This window comes from Taudactylus pleione, unplaced genomic scaffold (genome assembly GCF_031769625.1).
Source record: "Taudactylus pleione unplaced genomic scaffold, aTauple2 ptg000541l, whole genome shotgun sequence".
NCBI classification, from domain to species: Eukaryota; Metazoa; Chordata; class Amphibia; order Anura; family Myobatrachidae; genus Taudactylus; species Taudactylus pleione.
In genome coordinates this window covers 2006626-2021230 of record NW_028284943.1, presented here as the reverse complement: position 1 = coordinate 2021230, position 14605 = coordinate 2006626, and positions in this window count along the sequence as shown.

Sequence of the window (14605 nt, the reverse complement as noted above, 5' to 3'; positions counted from 1 at the left end):
CAGGCTCATTCGTCCTATTATCATCTTCCTCTGTCATGAATGATGTGCGTATAGTAGTCAGTCTCCACCTACGAGACAATTTTGTTGATGAATTCGCCATCTCTTCCAATGTGCATTGACAGCTGTGGAAAGTCCTACATTTGTGTCTCTAGGGGCAGAGGAATATTGGCATGCCCTCCCATGCTACCCTCCTGGCGCCCCCAGTACTCTAGGTGGCCAATGCTGGTGTGCCTGATAACGACTATTTTTATATCTGATATTTTTGGCGTCGTGCTCTTTGTGGGGCTAAATGGGTCTGCAGCAATACCAATCAAACAGATTTGTGATATAAGGAACTTATTTTTACTTGCAGATTACGTTTTAAATACATTTTTCAATTTGAACCAGTAACAAAGAATTCACAGATCAATTCAGCGAAGATATAACAATTAGCCCAATGATATGAATAGTTCGGACAAGTATACAGTGGAACATACACTTATCTCTAGCTGTAAAATTTGAGAAACTGCTTTACAGCTCATGCTAGATGTGTCTACAGTAACCATCAACATCCTCTATAGGCGTCCACCATCCTTAGATTGACAAAATGTAGCGTACTTGCTATGCACTTTGCTTTACACGATAGTGTACCTAGATTAGCTTTATCAGGGCCATGGCACCATATAATGCAAAAACAAAACTGGTGGCACTGCTCAATACAATGGAACATGTTAGTGAAGATTGAAGCAGAGGAAAAAGCTTGGGTCTCATTAAATTGGACATAGATCCAGTTGCATGGCATTTTTGTTAACTATCTGCCAGTGTATTGGCAAGACATATGACGTAGCTGTATTAGGCCCTCATTCAGAGCCGTACGCTCTGAATGAGGGCCGGGCTCCATTTTCATGGAGCGTCCTCCTGGACGCTCGTATAGCTGTGGGTCACCACCCACAGGCTATACGAGCGTGCATTTTGATGGCCGCGATGGTCGTGACCATCGCGACCATCGAAATTGCGAGCCGGAGCCTGCGGTTGAGGTTTTCAACCGCAAGCTCCGGAGTGATTTTGGCTCTATCAGAGCCAAAATCACTCCCACTGACATCACTAGTGATGTCAGTGGGCCGGCTTCTGACGGGAGGCGTTCCCGTGGGAACGCCCCCGTCAGGGAGGCACGCCCACCAAAGGGGGCGTGCTGTCAATCAACATTGACAGCACGCCCCCTTTGATCGGACACAACGAGCGAAGGAAAGTCCTTCGCTCGTCGTGTCTGGCGCATGCGCACGACGGAGCTCCCTCCGTCGTGCGCATGCTCAGTGCAGACCATCGACCCACTTGCGAGCGGACAGCCGCTCGCGAGTGGGTCTGAATCAGGCCCTTAGTTAGCACCATTATTTGTTACTCCGGCTCTGCATGAAACTCAAAAATGACAATGCTGCTTTCCTTTGTCCCTAGATATTTTTTACTCTTTGGACACCATGCAAGCACCTCGCCTGATCATTCGATAGTGGTGGCTCAAAGGTGGTAAAATGAGGATGGACTTACCTGCATTTCCCAAACTCTGTACTGAGGAAGACAGTATGTCTACCCATGGGGGAGGCAAAGGATTTGCAGAGTACCTGCTGTGGCCATCCCACAGGGAGAGCTACTACAGGGACTGCTAAGTGGTCCGCAATATTTTTAGCACCTGTGAAAAGGCAGTCCAGGATGGGTCCTGATGGAGAGGCACCTGGGCTGAGGGGCCTGGGGCTCTGTAACAATTAGTACAAAGACTATCCTGTTTGAGGTCCTCTGGGGCTAAGCCCACTGAGCAGGACTTGCAAGATACCAGAGTAGGAGCAGCAGCATCAGCCTGCTTGTTATTTTTTCCTCTGCCAGACATAGCCACAAGAATAAAATACACAGTATGTTACAGTGCAGTGTGCACCCTGCAGTACGTGTAATATGGCACAGTGTAGTGTGCAACCGTGCTATATAGTATGTGATAGCCCTCACAATTATATAGATGGTAGATACAATTAACCCCCTATACTTTAGTATGTCAGGGTATAGTAGAATAAATGCAAAGGTATAAGCTGGACAGTACAGAAAGTAGAGCTCAGCGCTAGCTTAAGTCACATACAAACGCAGAAAAAAAACACTATAAATTGGCACTACAATCAACTACACATACCGGAGTGGCTGGAAGGATATAGCGCTGTATAACCTGGCCTGTGGCAGAGTTATACAGGGAGACCGGACCCAGCGTTTCCCAGGGACCTGTGAAGCAGAAAATGGCTGCTGCGCGTCACGGAGGGTGAGGGAGGAGCAGCTTGGAACGGCTAGACCGCAGTGGAATTGGTGCCCTGAGCTGGGGGAGGGGCTGCAGGGAGAGCGCCTTCTCCCCGTGCTGACATTAACCACCGGGTCCCCTGGCCTCTAACAATCCCTACGCCAGTATATTAATGCCCCAGTGATCTAGTGGAGTCATGGGCGCACCAGTGTCCACATCAGCGCCTTCTTGGTCACCTCCCTGACTCCCCCGATCGCTCAGTTTAGACGGCCGGCCAACTCTAGGAAGAGTCCTGGTGGTTCCGAACTTCCATTTACAGATAATGGAGGCCACTGTGCTCATTTGGAAATTCAAAGCAGCATATAATTTTCTGTACCCGTCCCCAGATTTGTGCCTCGAGACAATCCGGAGGTCTACAGACAATTCCATGGACTTCATGCTTGGTTTGTGCTCTGACATGCACTGTCAAGTGTGGGACCTTATATAGACAGGTGTATGCCTTTCAAAATCATGTCCAATCAACTGAATTTAACACAGGTGGACTCCAATTAAGCTGTAGGAACATCTCAAGTATGATTAGTGGAAGCATGATGCACCTGAGCTCAATTTTGAGTTTCAGGGCAAAAGCTGTGAATACTTATGTACATGTGATTTCTTATGGGTTTTTTTTTATTAAACTTGCAAAAATCTCAAAAAACCTTTTTACATGTCATTATGGGGTATTGTGTGTAGAATTTTGAGGACAAAAATGAATTTATTCCATTTTGGAATAAGGCTGTAACAACAAAATGTGGAAAAAATGAAGGGCTATGAATACTTTCCGGATGCACTGTACCTGGATCCCCCCCTAAATATACTACTCTAAGTTACCACCCCTAACTTAAACTATTCTAAATTACCCTCACTCCCAGGGCACCGTAGAGGACAGCCAACAGCCCGGACAAATCTTGCAGGTAAGGAGACTCGCAGGTAAGGAGACTTCAGCGCCCAGCCGCAGAGGCGAGGATACCAGGAATAGAGAGGCAGAGGACCCGGCCAGACAATTTATCGGAGAAATAGCAAGTAGACACCGCCCAGCACCAGACTCCGAGGAGACAGGAGAGGATGCCCCAACAAAATAGTCACACCAGGGGAAGAACTTCCAAGTTATCAGGATAAAAAACAGGATTTTCGAGGGAGAGCCAGAATACAACCTAATCCATGTTACTCTAGGCCACGCCCCTGTGGACACAACGTTTATTGTGTACCCGGCATTAGGGTGTTAGGTTCTCAGTTAGAGTTAGGGCTGCCGGGAAGGTTAGGGACAGAAGCAGAAGAAAACCTGAATGGCGCCGTACTTCAGGGTCCATAGGGTATCCACAGGATACCTTGGGGGGTATAGGTGATGACGTCAGTCTTCAGGCACCACAGAGTTAAAGTTTTCAGCCTCCCAGGATGCATCTGGGTCCCTCTCCTATACCTCGCCCCCGGGCCAAGGCATCTCAGTTTCGTCGGTGCCTAGTCGGAGGCACTGTGCAGAGGGGGGCTATGAAGAGCCCCTGAACCCGCCGGTACCAGAACGCCGGTACTGATCCGGGGATGCTGGTAGACATCTGGGGTCATGGCTAGCGGTGCCCCCAGATGTCTTGGACCATGGCCGGATCCCAGGGGATAGCAGGTAAGCAGCGGGGTCCCGCGGTGGGTCCCCGCTGATCACATGGTCCTGAGTCCCCAGGCAGGGGGCTCCCAGGGGACTGGCTGCAGCGTGGAGCCAGGCGACCAACCTGCGCTTCCACTACCCCCTGGGACAGCGGGCCGCTGCTGAGCGGCATGCACTGCGGCATCCCAGGGGTTAAATGCATGCCAGGGGAGCGCGCTTTCCCTGTCTCACAGCCGGCGCCTCCCCTGCTGCACACAGCCTCTCTGCTCTGTCTGATTGGCCATAGTGTGTCAGCGCTCCTCCCCCAGGCCGGCCTCCTTCATACTCTGCTCCTCGGTGGCCATCTTTGAAGCATGGTGAACGCTGCTGGAAGCCTGTGAGCGGTGGCATTGCGGTCTGGGTCCCCCAGCATACCTCTCCTCTGTTTGTCACAGGTCAGTGTATGCAGCGCTGAGTCCTACCAGCCTGAGGGTCTGAGTAGTTGAGAACCAGCGCTAATAGTGCAGGGATTTGTTTCTTCTGCATTGTATGTGACTAATCTGCTAGCCTGCTGTCTGTACTTTCACTTTCTACTGTCAGCCTTATTACTGTCCCTGATCTTGCTCTGCTCAAAGCCCTTGCGGTGCGCGGTGTGCAGGGCGTTATTCACACTATACCAATACGTATAGGTGTGAGTGTCACATACTTACCATCATGTCTGAGACTGACTTTCCTCCAGCTCATGTGTACTAAATGTAAGGTACCAATAGCGGAGGGGGAGGGTAACGCGGAGGGGTTATGTCCCCAGTGCCTGGCACTGTCACGGCCGATTATGGTCCCGGTACAGGAACCTCCCTGGGCTTGTTTCGCTAAGGCGCTTACAACCCTTGTGGGCCAGCTAGCTCCGCCACCTGTGTTTACCCTGACGGGTTTACCCAGCAGTCAGTGGTGTCGTCACCCATGCGGGAGTTCCCGAGACAATTGATGGTACCCCACAGTCTCCCTGTCCCTTCCCAGGTTTCTCCGGAGCCTGCGTGGGTTAATACTCTAACTACATCGGTTCAGCATTTGTCCGATGTTTTACAGGGGGAGTCTGTGTTGCGGCCTCATAAACGGCTATTGGCGTCTTTATCTGCTCCTTATGGGGATGACGATGAGACGTCAGATGATGGGGAGATTCTGGATCTATTTGACCAAGAACCTCTCCGTACCAAAGAGCCGGACGCTAAGTCCAAGGTGTATATCCCTGGTCTTATTCGAGCGGTCCGCTCGGCTTTAGTTATTGAGGATATTGATCCTTTGGTGGCCACATTCATATATGCCTTTTTAAGGGTGAGGCTACGGTGTTCCCTCTTTCTGATCAATTAGTGGATCATTTAGAGGAGGCGTGGAAAAATCCAGGTAAACGGTTTCAGCCCCAGAGGCGCTTAGCCGTGGCTTATCCGTTTGCGGTCAATTATTTTTCTAAGTGGGAATCCACTACGCAAGTGGATTCACATGTCACACGCCTAGTCAAAGTGCCACGTTGCCTATGCCTTCGATGTCATCCTTGAAGGATGTCACTGACCGCAAGGTGGAGATCTGCCTCAAATCCGTTTATTCCCTTGCAGGGAAGCATCCAGACCGGCTCTGGCCGTGTGTTGGGTAGCCAGAGCTATGGAGCGCTGGGCGGATAATTTGGAGGCGTCTTTGGACTCTGACTGTTCGGCTGAACAGACCGAGTTGGTGGGCAATCTCCGAGACTCGGCCACTTACATTAATGAAGCGGCCTTAGATATTTGTATGCTCACCTCCATGATCTCCTCTGCAGCCGTGGCTGCTCGTCGCACCTTATGGTTGCGTTCTTGGAAAGCGGACACGGATTCCAAAAAGGGATTAGCAGGTCTGGACAGGTACTATTTGGTCCAGATCTGGACAAAATAGTAGCTACGTTGGCAGCAGCAAAATCTGCATGTCTTACGTCTGCTACGATTCCTTCTAGTGCTGGTGGGTCGTCCTTTCGGCCTCACAGGGCCCAAGGGAGGCCTAAAGTACAGTCCTTTTCACGGCAGGCTGGGACCAAGAAATTGTCCAAACCCAAGAAACAGGTCTAGAGTACCAGACGTCCGGCTCCTAGGTCAGATAACAAACCTGCGGCCTGACGGTCCGGGCCTCCCTTTGGGGGACCCCAAAGTGGGGGGCGCCTGCTTCGGTTCACCCAGTGCTGGTCGAGGACTACGACAGACACTTGGGTTCAGGAGGTGGTCTCTCACGGGTATGTCCTCTCCTTTCGGCACAGGCCTCCATCCCGGTTCTTTACCACAGGCCTTCCGCTAGACCGGAGCAAAGCCTCGGAACTGCGGAAGGTTTTGCACACTATACTCCAGGCTGGAGTTTCAGTGCATGTTAGGCCCTCAACAAGTCCTTGAGGGTGCCTCTGTTTCGGATGGAGACCCTGCGGTCCATTATTCTGGTACTGGAACCTGGGGACTACATGGTGTCATTGGACATCCAGGACGCTTACCTGCATGTCCCTATTCTTTTGCGCCATCAGCAGTTCCTCAGATTGGCAATCTGCAACGAACATTTCCAGTTCCGGGCACTGCCTTTTGGCCTGGTGACTGCTCCACGGGTATTCACCAAGGTCATGGCGGCTCTCCTGCGGACGCAGGGAGTCCGACTGTTGCCTTATCTGGACGACCTGTTGATAGTGGGGTCTCCAGAGCTTCTTTTACACCATCTGGATCTGACGATAGCGGTACTGCAACGTCACGGCTGGTTGACAAACTGGCAGAGGTCCACTCTCATCCCGTCTCAGAGGATCCTGCACCTCGGGGCCTTATTGGACTCCAGGCAGCAGTGGATCTTTGTGACGGAGGAAAAGATCCTTGCTTTGTAGTTGAGGGTGCGCAGTTGTCTGCAGTGTCGTCGAGTGTCGATACACTCGGCAATGAGGTTATTGGGCTCAATGGTGTCGGTATTCGACATGGTGGAGTACGCCCAATTTCACTCCAGACCTCTGCTGCTATTCATCCGGTCCAGATGGAATGGATTGCCTAAGTGTCTCAAGTCCCAGATGATGGGGCTCACTCCAGACGTTCGCCTGTCTCTAACCTGGTGTTCGCAGACGACCCACCTCAACAAGGGTCACCCGTTTTGGGTGGCGAACTGGGTCCTGTTAACAACGGACGCCAGTCTCCGGGGCTGGGGAGCTGTCACGGGTCCACACTTGTTTCAGGGCAGGTGGACTTGGGTGGAAGCGGAGCTTCCAATAAACATTTTGGAGCTCCATGCGGTGTCAAGAGCTCTCCAGCTGGCACAGCCGGTTCTCCAGGGTCACCCTGTGCAGGTCCCGTCGGCCAACGCCACCACGGTGGCCTATTTAAACCAGCAAGGAGGAACTCAAAGTCGAGCAGCACTCGCAGAAGTGTTCCGTATTCTGGTCTGGGCGGAGCGCAATCTCCCAGCATTATCGGCAGTGTTCATCCCGGGAGTCCTCAACTGGGAAGCGGATTTTCTCAGCAGGCAGGATGTGCATCCGGGAGAGTGGTCTTTACACCAGGACGTCTTTCGGAGTCTGGTGGACAAGTGGGGTCTTCCAGAGATAGACCTCATGGCGTCCCGGCACAACAACAAGTTGCCGGTGTACGGGTCTCGAACAAGAGACGAAAAGGCGTCTCTGGTGTATGCCCTGTCCGTCCAGTAGACGTTCCAGTTTGCCTACCTTTTCTCTCCGTTTTCCCTTCCGCGGGTAATACGGAAATTCAAATCAAGAAGGAGGTACGCTACTGTTGATAGTTCCCGAGTGGCCCAGACGGCACTGGTTCTCCGACCTCCAGAGTCTGTCAGTAGACGTTCCTCTGAGGTTACCATTACGACCGAATCTGCTGTCACAGGGTCCTTGTCTTCACCCGGACCTGACTCGGTGTGGCTGTTGAAACGGTCATGCTAAGGTCCAGAGGGTTTTTCTAGCTCCGTGGTACAAACCATATTAAGAGCTCGTAAACCTTCCTCGGCAAGAATCTACCATCGTGTGTGGCATACTTTTTTCCGGTGGTGTAGACCTAGAGGGTATTCCCTTAGGGAGTTCCGCCTGTCTAGGGTGTTGGCTTTCCTACAGGCTTGACTGGATCATGGGCTTCGCCTGGCTTCTCTGAAAGTGCAGGTGTCTGCCCTGTCAGTCTGGTTTCATCGTAGGATTGCTGCGCTCTCTGATGTGCACACCTTTATGCGAGGTGTTCTTCGCATTCAGCCACCTTTTGTTCCACCGGTGGTGCCTTGGAATTGGGCTGTGGTCTTGAGAGTTCTCCAGGGACCGGCGTTTGAACCACTGGACTCAGTGGACTTTAAATGGCTTACAGCTAAAACCATATTCCTTCTGGCCATTGCCTCGGCCAGAAGGGTTTCGGATTTAGGGGTTCTCTCTTGTAGACCCCCTTTTCTGATTTTTCGTAGGAATAGGGCGGTGTTTCGCACTCGTCCGGGATTCCTTCCCGAAGTGGTATCCAGTTTTCACATCAATGAAGAAATTGTTGTGCCGGCTTTCAATTCACCTGGACTTTCAGTGGGTGACGCCACTTGGGATGTTGTGCGGGCATTGAGAATTTATGTTCACCGCACTTCTTCTTTTAGGAAGTCGGACGCCTGGTTTGTCCTCTATGGCTTCCGTAAAAAGGGTTGGCCTGCTTCAAAGTAGACTTTGGCAGGCTGGATTAGTATGGCAATTTCAGAAGCTTATCTTCATGAAGGTCTTCCAGTTCCCTCCTTGGTGAGGGCTCATTCCACTAGGTCTGTGGGTCCTTCGTGGGCAGCTAGACGTGGTGCCTCTGCAGTTCAGATCTGCAAGGCTGCTACGTAGTCTTCTGTCCATACCTTTGTGAGGTATTATGCTTTTGACACCTTTGCCTCCAGGATGCTTCCTTCGGGCGGCGGATTCTCCTCTCAGCACAGGAGCATCCCCACCCTTAAAGGATACTGCTTTGGGACATCCCCAAGGTATCCTGTGGATACCCTATGGACCCTGAAGTAGAAAATATGAGATATGGTAAGAACTTACCCTTGTTATCTCTATTTCTACGAAGTCCATAGGGTTCCACAGGACTCCCGCCCTGTCGCACCTGTACTACAGATGGGCTTTATTCTGGTCACCGTTTTTTCCGTCTCCCTATGGTGAGAATGTGATTCTTGTGAGTGTCCAGATTTTTTCTTCTCTCTCTTTATTCTCCTCCTCCGGCCTATGGCTTGTGACGTAACTGAGATGCCTTGGCCCGGGGGCGGGGTATAGGAGAGGGACCCAGATGCATCCTGGGAGGCTGAAAACTAACTCTGTGGTGCCTGAAGACTGACGTCATCACCTATACCACCCAAGGTATCCTGTGGAACCCTATGGACTTCGTAGAAATAGAGATAACAAGGGTAAGTTCTTACCATATCTCATATTATCGGCATAATATCCACGTCAACAAGCTAAACGTCGACATAGTCCAAGCTGACATAATTTACATGCTGACATAATGAATTACATAATGAATGTCATTGTAACTGTAAAATTAATATATCAAACCCTTTTGAATCATACCTTGGACTTTTATTCATATCAACTATTTATCCATCCATCCATATAATGGGCCTGATTCTCAGACAGGCAGATCTTTGTTCATGAGCAGAGATGGCATGTTGCACAGATGTAAATTTACGCTTTTGAGTATCTACGTCATATTCTGAATCAGCGGAATCTTTGCCCGATTTGCCTATCCATGAAGTAGGCCATTATGAAGTGGGAACTGGGCGGTAACAATGAGATTGCACGTAATCACCCTGACGTGAGAGTGTCGTAGGCATGTATCTAATGCCCTGTGCGATTCTGTGTCATACGTACAGCTATGGGAATCCCACCTCTGATGGATCTCTTGCAGCAAGCATGGGCCTGGCGCAAGTACAGATACTAATGATGACAGTTGCGTAGGGTGGCATAACCAATGTAATGTTTAAGAACATACCTGTCATGCCGTTATGTATGTCTCAGACTGTCTGTTTCCTTGTAAGATGACATAAAAGTGTGTTTGGGGTTATAACTGGTTTCAGGTTATGTCTTTATTACAAGAACATCAGCTGGCGACTCACCTTATTTAGTAACATATATTTATATGATGGTGGGCTATTTAATATAATAATGGTGCCCCAAGGGTACAGTGCTAACTTGGGAGGGTACAGGTATTTGAGGCGCACGTAAGGGCACTGAAGCTCGTCACAGAGGGGACTTTCGGCGGGCAATATGGAAAGCTTCACAAGTCCTCCCTGCGCCGTATAGAGCACCTCAGCACCTCCTCTGCACTGTGTAATGTCCTGCCCCACCGCACCCAGGGAACAGCACGCAGGGGCAGAGCAGCTCCGTGCAGGCGTAATATCTGTAATTGGCAGTGACATACTGCGAGCTAAGGGGACAATTTTTCATATCCCATATTTTAAAAGTGGATAGGATATAATATTATTGGCTAAATTAGCAATGTGACTATTAAACTTTTCATGCAAATTTAGGAAGAATCTCTTTCCGGGACATGGGCTCCATCTGTGCGCTTACTGTGCATGTGCCGCTATCAGCCTGAGCATGCATCATGAGGAGCAGACGGTAAGAGGATCCTTCTTCAAACCCCCATACAAACTTACAGGGGCTGCTTTCTGGTCGGAAATGGAGGAACCACGGCAGATATCTGAAAGGAAAGGCAGACAATACAGTTCACACCTTTTTACAAAGAAAAAAAGGGTTATGTGGTTGAAGGTAGGCGCTATCTATACCCTCAATAGAACTAGCCCTATGCAGACCACACACACAGCACATCACTAGTCACGCCACCGGAGCACTGGTCACGCCCTCTGCAGCGATACCAGGGGCGTAGAGAGATACGCGGGGCCCCGGTAAAGAGGGGGGCATGGCCTAATTGCAGAAGGCGTGGCCACGCCCCCTTGAAAAAAGAAGTTGTGTTTTGCAGCGCTGTGATCCCCTCAGCCTGGCGCAAAGCCAGTGGGGGGCACGATCAGTGTGATCACTCCCCCCTTCAGGCATAGGAGATTGCTGTGGCTGCAAGCAATCTCCCACTGCAGCCCAGCACACGCTGGGCTGCTGCAGAGGGAGGGAGGAAGTGAGGGGGGGCAGCGCCAGACCCGGGCCCCTCTGGAAGCCAGGGTAAACTGTACCCGCTCCCCCCCCTCTCGGCGCCCCTGAGCGGTACACAATAGGCCCATCATAAATCTCAGCTCCAAGCCTATATGGACCTTAATCTGGCACTGTCTGGAGGGTAGGGATACTCAGTGCCCTGGCTACAAGTGGTGCCTATGGGTGTAGCCAGATGTATGGTTGGCTTTCTAAGAATCATCATCAATCCGCATCAGCCTACACTTGTTGCAAAAAATGTAAATGGTAACAGACATATTTTTACACTTACAACCAACTCTGTGGCTGCAGATCTGTCAGCATGCCCTAACATGAGATTGCTTAGCACAGCCCAGTTACACCTTTTCATATTTTTTATTTTGCTGGAGCTGAAAGTTCTTGGCTTGTGTGGTGTAGCTTTCAACCAATAGCAGAGTATTGGTAGGTGTATGTTGATCCAGAGACTATTAGCTTGAGACTTCTGGGCCAATAATTACCTATAGAACTGTATTACAGTGCGGAGCACAGCAGTGATGCTGAATGTAGTCGTTTCCTAAATAATTTATCCACCAGGAGGGAATACACTTGGCCAAAGTATATATAATGTTGAGTGTGTAGCGCAGTTGTTTGGTGCTGGTGGCGGTTAGTAAACATGATACAGCTTAACCAGTTCTTAGATTCATTGCGCCAGGTAGACCAACAAGTAGCATAAGACTCAGGGATGAGACAGGTATAGCTGTAGCATATAGAAGTAGCCTGGAGCTTTAGGGTATCACTGGACGTTGTAGTGCGCTGGGTGTCTGAGTGGTAAATGCATTGGTGGCTGTTAGCAGTATGCTCGTACACTATAGTGGTGGTGATATAGTGTACTTGTGGTGTTTGTATAGGCTCTGCAGGACTATAATGTTGGAGAGGCTTGGAGTCACATCTAGTCCGCATGAATACCAGGAAGAAAGATGTGCAGAGACTCCGTGCATGCGTATCAATAATGGGTGCAGGGTGGGGGGCCCACACCGCACACCCTGCACCCATTATCTCTTTCTACTTACCTGTTCGTTGTCTCCAGTAGTGCTGCTCTGCAGCGCTGGACCTCTGCTGCAGAGCAGCAAAAGTCACTGGGAAAATGGTAGCGCAGTACTGCTGTCCCTTGGAAAACTGCACGGGCGCCATTTTGCTGGAGACCCGCGCATGCACAGTAGACTCTGGCACTAAGTCAGAATCTACTACCGCAACATCTGCTGCGGCACCGCAAGAGAAAGGAGGGGGTACGCACTGAGTCTGCACACGGGCCCCCTCCTCTCTTAAAATGCCACAGGTCCTGGAGACCATTTGCTCAGCTTCCCTGTATGCACTGAGGATGGGGGCAGCAGTACTCCTTATCCAACATTAACCACTAATGTTATACATTAAGCTCTTTATAGACAAAAGCAGGTGCTACTTACCCGTATGTATGTATGTATACATATATATATATATATATATATATATAATGTCCTCTAGGGTGGCACTCCCATAAATCAAAAAGTAATGTAGCAGGTGCCCTCCAGGAAAGGTCAGCCACAGATGACCTCTCATATATAAGTCCACACAGGCGGCACTCTGTCCTCTAAAAATGACAACACAGGAGGTGTGATGAATATCACCGATGTTTCGGAGCCTTTATTGCAGCCCCTTCATCAAGGTACAACCCAAGAATACAAACATTTATACTCACTGAGCCCCACGTGTGTGGTCCGTGCCGCACGCTGTCCATGGCCGGGTCCCCTGCCTCTCCTCCACACCAGCGCTTCAACATCGTCAGTCCTAAGAGAGTGGAGACGCCCACAGCCTAGTTCCCTGCTGTCATGGCAACGCGCAGTTACCGGACCACAGTACAAACACCAAGACATATACAATTGCACATATAGGGCCTGATTCAGAGCCGGACGCTCTGACCAGAGCACTCGCTCTGAATCAGGGCCCTCCTCCATTAAAATGGAGCGTCCTCCTGGACGCTCGTATAGCTGTGGGTCACCACCCACAGCATATACGAGCGTGCAAAAAGATGGTCGCGATGACCATCGCGACCATCGGACTTGCAAGGGAAACCCTGCAGTCGGGTTTCCCAACCACAAGCCCTGGAGTGATTTTGGCTCTATCAGAGCCAAAATCACTCCCACTGACATCACTAGTGATGTCAGTGGGGCCGGCTTCAGACGGTAGGCGTTCCCATGGGAACGCCTCCGTCTGGCAGGCACGCCCCCGGTACGCCCACCAAAGGGGGCGTGCTGTCAATCAACATCGACAGCACGCCCCCTTTGGTGCGAGACCCCGAGCGATGGAAAGCCCGTCGCTCGCCGGGTCTCGCGCATGCGCACGACGGAGCTCCCTCCGTCATGCGCATACGCAGTGGGGAACATCGACCCACTTGCGAGCGTACTGCCGCTCGCGAGTGGGTCTGAATGACCCCCATATTACAATATAAATACCATTAAAGAGCATAATACCTTACATAAAAATATGCAATTTAAAGCAATCATTTATCTCCTTACAAGCACTGCAAAAAGACCTTATAGACCCAGAGAAGCAACATGACTATCCTTCTATCATTCTCCAAACCTCAAAAGGGATAGCAATATCATTCCAATTAGTAATCAACAAGACATTAGGGTATAAACAGAATAATTCTGTGCAGAGAAAGTTGAAAAAAATAACATTAACCATACTTTAAGAGCATACTGACAGTTTGAGGAGAACATACAAACTCCGTTATATCATTATACCAGACAGCAGCAATATTTAAACTATATACTACAATAGATGTTATATATAATATAATCATTATCTATACTATCAATCATAATTTTAGAGGAAGCAATGAAGCCCCAAGTTTTCATTTAACCCGCGAGGTGCCAAAGCATCCAATGTAAAAATCCAATAGGATTCACATTTGAGTAATCTGCGGGACCTGTCACCTCCTCTTGAAGATTTCGGTATGTGATCTATGATCATATATTTTAATGAGGCAACACTGTGACCACTTGCAGCGAAATGACGGGCCACAGGTGGTCACTACCACCAGATGAAATGGCGGCCCTTATGGCCGACCGGTGTAACGCCATCCGCTCCCTCAAAGTTCTATCGGTTTTGCCGACATAAACAAGCCCACAGGGGCAGGTGACTACATATACGATGAACCTAGTTGTACATGTTAAACGATGCCTAATGGTATACCTATAACCACTACATGGATGGCAAAAACTATTACCTACTGTTAGCGAATGGCAGGTCATGCAATTGAGACATTTGAAACATCCTAATTTAGGACGCAAAAAACATCCCCTATCAATCTTACACATGTTGCTAATATCGGTTTTTACCAACCAGTTGCGAAGATTTCGACCTCTAGTATAACAGGGCATGATATTAATGTCCTGCAGATTTAACTCTGGGTCAGTCCTTACAATTGGCCCAAATTTTTTAGTTAAATTCCTAACCTCATTGCTTTGAGTATGGTAGTGGTTGACCCATGGTAACTTGCTCATTTTCCTTTCTTTAACTCTCCCTGTTTTGAGAAGATCAACCCTGGGTATATTCATGGCTTTCTCAATTGCTTGATTCAGAATATTAA